At 33.8% G+C, this 7,491-nt stretch overlaps 1 protein-coding gene across 7 annotated transcripts in view; it reads left to right on the top strand.

Annotated features, from left to right (window-relative positions):
* Positions 1–7,491, top strand: part of LOC144973281 (ras-GEF domain-containing family member 1B-like) — a 105,524-nt gene that overhangs the window by 52,877 nt on the left and 45,156 nt on the right. Inside the window, exon 1 of one of the 7 annotated variants that reach the window (XM_078915542.1) lies at positions 4,255–4,376. The exons of 3 other annotated variants lie outside the window; for them this stretch is intronic. The gene's annotated coding sequence lies outside the window, so the exon portion shown is untranslated. Of the gene's footprint in view, positions 1–4,254; positions 4,377–6,942; positions 7,030–7,212; positions 7,261–7,491 lie in introns of those variants that run through there. 3 more of the 7 variants (XM_078915540.1, XM_078915541.1, XM_078915543.1) reach the window with 3 other exon arrangements.

Raw genomic sequence — 7,491 nt, 5'->3', positions numbered from 1 at the left:
AGGAAGAAGAGGAGAGAGAAGAAGAAGAAGAAGAAGAAGAAGAAGAAGAAGAAGAAGAGAAGAAGAAGAAGAAGAAGAAGAAGAAGAAGAAGGGTTGCATCACCTTCGTTGTACAAATCTAATATATTTGGTAAAATAGAACCCTCTAATTTTATATTGCATTCCAAACAGAGAAAGAACGAAACCTTATTTGTCGATCTTGTGTGCTCAAGATCACATAAGCTGATTTTTATTCTGGATACCCCCCCCCCCCCCCCCCCCCCCCCCCCCCCCCCCATCCCCATTAATATTTTCTACTCTGGCTATTATATCGTGTAGAACCAAATTTAATTTTGAGATTACCCAATAGTGATGAGTCTCTTCCTTTGGATCGGAAGGTCGAGGTTCGATATCTATCATGACTGATCTTGGTATTTGGATTGGTGACTCGGTCCCAATGTCCTATATTGCGGACGAACTTTAAAACAGAAATGTTAAAAGAACGCTTAATTATGCAATATTGAAATACGACTGAATTGGGATATAACATAGGCATATCATGTCTATGATTTTTATTGACTCTGGCTTCTGATTGAAATTGTTTTGTTTTTTGTTTTTTTGTTTGTTTGTTTGTTTGTTTTTTGTTGGGTTTTTTTTGTTTTTTTTTTTTTTTTTTTTTTTTTTTTTGTTTTGTTTTGTTTTTTGTTTTTTTTTTGGGGGGGGGGGGGGGGGGGGGGTTGGGCTTCTTTTGCTATTCTATGAATGATTTATATTTAGCTCGTAATGGAAGGAAATATAATCACGCCCATAGCCCGTGGATTACGCCCTTGGACAATTTGGTGAGGCATTAAGTTAAAAAACAAACCATATGGAAGTAATTGCTTACTAATGGAACTCCACAAGTATTACGATCAATGGTAAATTGATGGTAAAATTTTCCCGTGTTCAACCAGTCAGATGAATCGTATCAACACGAAACGTAGACTTATATTATCTGAATTAGAGAACCATAACACTCGTACGTTTTTAACACCTGAAATATCCCTCTTTTTTCAAAATCTGCATTATTGGTGGTTCTATTGGAATTACGTTTGTGAGGGGGGGGGGGGGGGGTGTGTGTGTGTGTGTGTGTGTGTGTGTGTGTGTGTGTGTGTGTTGGAACTCATCTAATTTGATAATTTGACTATTATATTGTGGAAATTGACATCGAGAATGAAAAAAAAAAAGGAATATATGTGAATATTATGATAAGCGTGCGGAGTCAGTTGAGTAGGTTTTAATCGGCGTGTATTAATTTGCGACATGTACTTTCTTGCAGATTTGATAACGGAAATTGTTATGGGCTCTTAATTCAAAACAAAGTATTGTCCATTACAACGTTAAATCATGCCCATAATTGCCTTCGGTTGTCAGACCTGTAAATACGTCGGTATTGATTCACGTGCCGTTCATATTTTCATATTTTCTTTAATTTTTCTGACTTCACATAGACCCCTTCCCCCCCCCCCCCCCCCCCCCCCCCCCCCCCCCCCCCCCCCCCCCCCCCCCCCCCCCCCCCCCCCCCCCCCCCCCCCCCCCCCCCCCCCCCCCCCCCCCCCCCCCCCCTCTTGTACCCTTTCCCACTTATTTCCCCACCATACCAATAACTTCATAAGAAAATTCCTGATAGAAATGTGTGACGTCAATTCTTCCTAAAATTACTATTAGTCACGCTCTTAAGAGTTGGCCATTCATCATAATAAGATCTTTGTAACAAGAAATAAAAAACACGAAACAAATTATGTGTGATGATGATTCACATGACGTGCCATGTCATCTTAATCTTTATGCTATACATGGAAATACACAAGAGTTTTGTCTATGATTTTTTGTTTTTGTTTTTTTTTCTTTTTGCTATTGATGATGTTTTTTTTTTTTTTGTTGTTGTTGTTTTTTAAATATTTTGTGTGTGTGGTTTTTTTTAAGGGAGGGGGCTTGTTTGCATTTTGTTTGATTTTTTTTTCTGTTTTTTTTTTTTTTAAAGAAGTGGGTGCTTGTATGCATGTTTGTAAGTAATATGTATGTATGTGTATATATACGCATGCATGTCTGTATGTCTGTCTGTATGTATGTATGTATGTTTGTAATGTATTTATGTATGTATGTAAGTATTTATGTATGTATGTATTTATGTATGTATGTATGTATGTATGTATGTATGTATGTATGTATGTATGTATGTATGTATGTAGGTAGGTAGGTAGTATGTAGGTAGGTATGTTATGTATGTATGTATGATATGTATGTATGTATGTATGTATGTATGTATGTATGTATGTATGTATGTATGTATGTATGTATGTATGTATGTATGTATGTATGTATGTATGTATGTATGTATGTATGTATGTTATGTATGTATGTATGTATGTATGTATGTATGTATGTATGTATGTATGTATGTATGTATGTATGTATGTATGTATGTAATGTATGTATGTATGTATGTATGTATGTATGTATGTATGTATGTATGTATGTATGTATGTATGTATGTATGTATGCATGTTTCTAAGGAATATGTATGTATAGATAGAATGCGCTTGGCCAAGGAGTTCACAACATTGCCATCCGGAAGTATAACGGACCAACACACAAACTCTGTGTAACCATGAACTTTTATAGTCTGGTTAATACAGTTTAGTGAGAACAACTCACAAACGCGGATGGCAAAAACAATAACAAAGGCCTGAGTGACGTCATCTGCATACTATCTATATGTATATATACGCATGCATGTCTGTATGTCTGTCTGTATGTATGTCTGTATGTATGTATGTATGTATGTATGTATGTATGTATGTATGTATGTATGTATGTATGTATGTATGTATGTATGTATGTATGTATGTATGTATGTATGCATGTATATATGTATGCATGTATATATGTATGTATGTATGTTTCTTTCTTTCTTTTGTTCTTTCTTTTTAAGGATTGTTTTGTTTTGTTTTTCAATTGCACTGCTCCAATCAACGAGTTCTTATTTGCAGATCTGATACCCAAATTGTCACGGGCCCACGGTTAAAATGGAAATATACTCTCAAATTAAAGCAATAGTTAGTCTGTAAATGAATGAGAACAATAAACGAAACAAACTTTGTTATCTTGACATTTTCATTCTTTCATGCCACCAGACATGTCCAAACAAATAGCAAATAATTTCGCTCTAAGCTGTAGTCTGCATAAAATTTGCATGATATTCAATAAACTGCACACTGCGCTGTTGTTATCTCTCGTAAACTTGTCACGCCCGTACTTGTGCTACGGATTTATTGTGTGTGTGTGTGTGTGTGTGTGTGTGTGTGTGTGTGTGTGGGAACGCTGTGTAATAGAAGTAATGTTATTAATCGTATAGTATAATGTATATATCTATTTAACATATTTTACAAAATGTTTCTTGCTTCTATTGTATTTTATATAATATACCTTCTATATTTATTTCTGTCAACTATACACCACCTCCCTACCACAGCCCGCCCCTTGTTCCGCTTGACTGGTCATACTACAGCACTAGGACATTTCAACCACTTTACAAGGTTCACTTACGAAAAACGTAAGGGTTGCGGTTTTCTAGCTCTTGGCATTCAGTTGATGTCTCCATTCACAGGAATCATTGTCATTTCAATTTTTTTCATAGGCGTGGTCCTATCTGTATTCTCGTGGCATAATAATAGACAACTGTAAGAAAGTAGATGTGCTTGAATTCTTATGTGTCGTTAGTTTTGACATGGTATTCTGCTATACCCTGAATTAAAAATAAAAACCAAAAGAAAAATTTTAAAAATAAAATTTTGAAAAATAAAACAAGAAACAAAAAACCACCAAAAGGAAAAACAAAAACAAAAACAAAAAACAAAAAAAACCCACATTTGAAAAAAAATTTGGCTAGAAAACTCTCCTTCAGATATCGATCGATAAAAATTATCCTCACCTTGTCAAAACCTCTCAAACCTGGGACTTCAAGGAAGGACAGGCGTGACAAGATTATTTGAGAGTTTTCTTGCCAAACTATTCTTTTTAAATTGTTGGTTTTTTTTTGTTTTTTTTTTGGGGGGGGGGGGGGGGGGGGGGTTTCTATGTACTACAATACGGCAGTATTCTGAGATGAGGAGTTATGACAGTTTACCTGCTTTTTTCCTACCTGCCTCTCCAATCACTTCTCGCTACCTGACTGGAGTGCGCTCTACCTTAACTCTCACCTGTTTATAAAATAGTTTTTCATTTTCAGTTTTCAGTTTAGTTCAGCGATTCTCCTGCCAGGACACGAATATGTTGTTTGTAAACACTGGATATTGATCGTGGTTATAAATGCGTTGTCAGTGCCTCGTTTCTTATAAAGATTTTTTTTCTTAAATGTGAGTACCCACATGCGTTCAATTATTTGTTCTCATCTTTGACTTGCGACCTATTTGTGGACAGTGGATTTAAAAATCATTTGTTATATATTAATTATTAAGGTATCATTAATATTATTAACGAGTTCGTTTGTCATCACCTTCCATTTCATCCACCTCAAAGCTTCCACTATAAGCTGATGTAAGTGATAAATCAGATAAATCTGATAAGCAAGCTGTATGGCGAAATTCGAATTTAATCAATCCCTCAATTCGCTAAACAAGTTGTTGGTTTTTTTGTTTTTTTTTTTTGTTTGTTTATTTGTTTGTTTGTTTTGTTTTTTTTTTTTGTTTTTTTTTTTCTTCTTTTTATCATGAAAAAGAAAGTTGCAGTGCTATTTTCTTAAAATGCATATCAACAAAAACAATCAAGAGTAGGTCGGTATACCTGTTCATATGAGGAATAAGAAATGTTTATATAATCATAGAGAGGGGTGGGGGGGGGGGGGGGGGGGGGGGGGGAGAGGGGAAGACTCTAGTTGTTGTAATGACCTTCCTAGTGTGAGATAAGAGGCGATCTATTCAGGAATGTGATTTTGTAATCAGTTGTAGACTGGGACTCTCTTATTACTACACCTAAGAGTAGAGGTCATAGGTTGGCGCATTCTATTTTTAGAAATAGTTGTATGGCCTATATTATTATCATTATTGTAGTGTATTTACCTATCTTATTTCCGCTTACCTTTATAGAAAAGACAAGAATAGAACAGAGCGGGAGCGAATCAGACTATTCGTAAACATTATTACAATGTAAGCAAAGTAGTAGACCTATATCATTTATTGTTATGGGATTGGGCTAAGTTTAACCTTTCACCTTTACTATCAGCCTGTTTCTGTGACGTCGCAAATATTTGTGGTTGGGACAGGATAGTGCCAGGTTTGTGAATGGAAAAGTTCTAGTACAAGTAGTGATCGCCGCGGTTTTCATAGAATCTGGATACAATGAATTCATTGTTTATCAAAGTTTGTGATTGAAATATACAACTGTCTTTCACCATTATTTATTTTTTAAAGACTCCTTTTTAATTTTGGACGTGGTGTACATTTTTACTTATAATGATATTGATTATTTTTATTGTGATTTAATTATTCCAAAACAATATTTTACTGAATGGGCAACTATGCCCATGCACATTTCAGTCATAAGTAAACGTCTTGAAAATCCGTGTTAACAAGGGGGTGAATCTCTTAAGCTTATTTATTTATTTATTTATTTATTTATTTATTTATTTATTTATTTATTTATTTATTTATTTATTTATTCATTCATTTATTTACCTAATCAACTCGGTGTTTTGGAGATTTTTGAGATGGCACGGCATCTTGGTTTTCCAGCCAATCCATCATCAATGACCTCGTGTACTTCCAAGTGAATTACTTGTATTTCTATTTTACATTTCATTTTATAATTAGTTAATCCGATGATAGTCGATCTTATGAGAACTGGCGATTTAAAATCCTCTTCATTCTAATTTGTGACCAAAGATAAGAAAAAAAAATTAAAAAAAAAAATTAAGCTAATATTCTCTGACACCTAAACACCCACAATCAATTTCAATAATATTGCCAGATTGTGTAGCTACGTTTGTTTACAAATGGTGAAAACAGACCGAGCTCTGAGGTCAGTTGATTGGAGCAGATGCGGGTCGTTTTAATCGATCGACGTGTTTTATGGCCAAATTTTGTTGGGTTTTTTTTGTTTGTTTTTTTTTTTTTTTTAATTTTTTTAGTTTTGTTATATTTTTTTTTTTTTTTTTTGTTGTTGTTGTTTTGTTGGGGTTTTTTTTTTTTTTTCTTTTCAGAATACGACAGAAATGTCATTTCTCGTTCTCCACCACTAGCTACCGATTCAATTACTCTCTGACGCATTTTGTCACGGATGAATTCATTTTAATTCACAAACTAAAACATTAGCGAAGTCTATTACGTCATACCCCATTAAAAATAGAATCATTCATTATTGACCAGTTAATCGCTTACTTTTGAAAAACACGTATTTAAAAAATTGGCCAGAAAACACGTCCTTCAGATAAATACCTGTCGATTTAAATGACCTCTTCTTGACAAAAACTCTCAAACTTGGCACTTTGCATAGTACCAGATTTGAGAGTTTTTGTCAAGACGAGGGATCGTTTAAATCGAACGATATTTGAAAGACGAATTTTCTGGCCAAATTTTTAATAACGTGTTTTTCCAGAGTACGACAGTTAACTGGTTAATAATTTATGTGACGATAACTTTGATGAAGGCTGTAACTTAATTTCAGAGACGAACCGACGCCTGTTTTCAAGGATAAATTAATTCATTGAATTTCTGATTTATTATTCGATATAAATGGTCTATCTCTAAATATATTACGTACGTGAAATCTTTTTAAATCGTGTGTTTGCATTATGTATATTCGTGTTTGTATCATGTAATGCGATATAATGGAGTTTGCACAAAAGATCACAATATGGCTCCAGAAAGAATGCAAATGTTTGGATAAGAATTATTTTGAATACTTGGCGGCACAGGTAGGCCTAATACCTTATATTTAATGGAGCACGAGATTAATTTACTCTTCGCCAATTCGGATATTTTGTTAGGATATACACAGAGAAAATGTGTTTGTGTAAGAACTTATATTATATTACATCACGTGCGCTTATATAATATAACCTATATCTTTTAATAGCTTTTATTACTGCAGTTTATTATCATCAATATTACTCCCCTCCTTACCATCATTTATTCATCTCTTCAGAGAGCCGAGGAGTTGTCGAACCCATTCTAGATGATAACGATTTCAAAGTTTAGTTAGATATTATATGGAGTGGATGGTAATGGCTTTCATGTTAAAATGGTAAATGTATACACCGCGATTAAATACTGGTTATATAATTGTTGGTAGGATTTTCTTCTTTTTGTTTTAACAATTAGGCCTAAGTGCTTTTTATATGCAATTCATTATTTTGGTGATGGTGGTGGTAATGATGATGATAAGTATTTATCATTATTATTATTATTATTATTATTATTATTATTATTATTATTATTATTATTATTATTATTATTATTATTATTATTATTTTTA

This window comes from Berghia stephanieae, chromosome 5, assembly GCF_034508935.2.
Source record: "Berghia stephanieae isolate SIO BIC M18660-M18661 chromosome 5, UCSD_Bste_1.3, whole genome shotgun sequence".
NCBI classification, from domain to species: Eukaryota; Metazoa; Mollusca; class Gastropoda; order Nudibranchia; family Aeolidiidae; genus Berghia; species Berghia stephanieae.
This window is presented reverse-complemented; position numbering and strand designations above follow the sequence as displayed.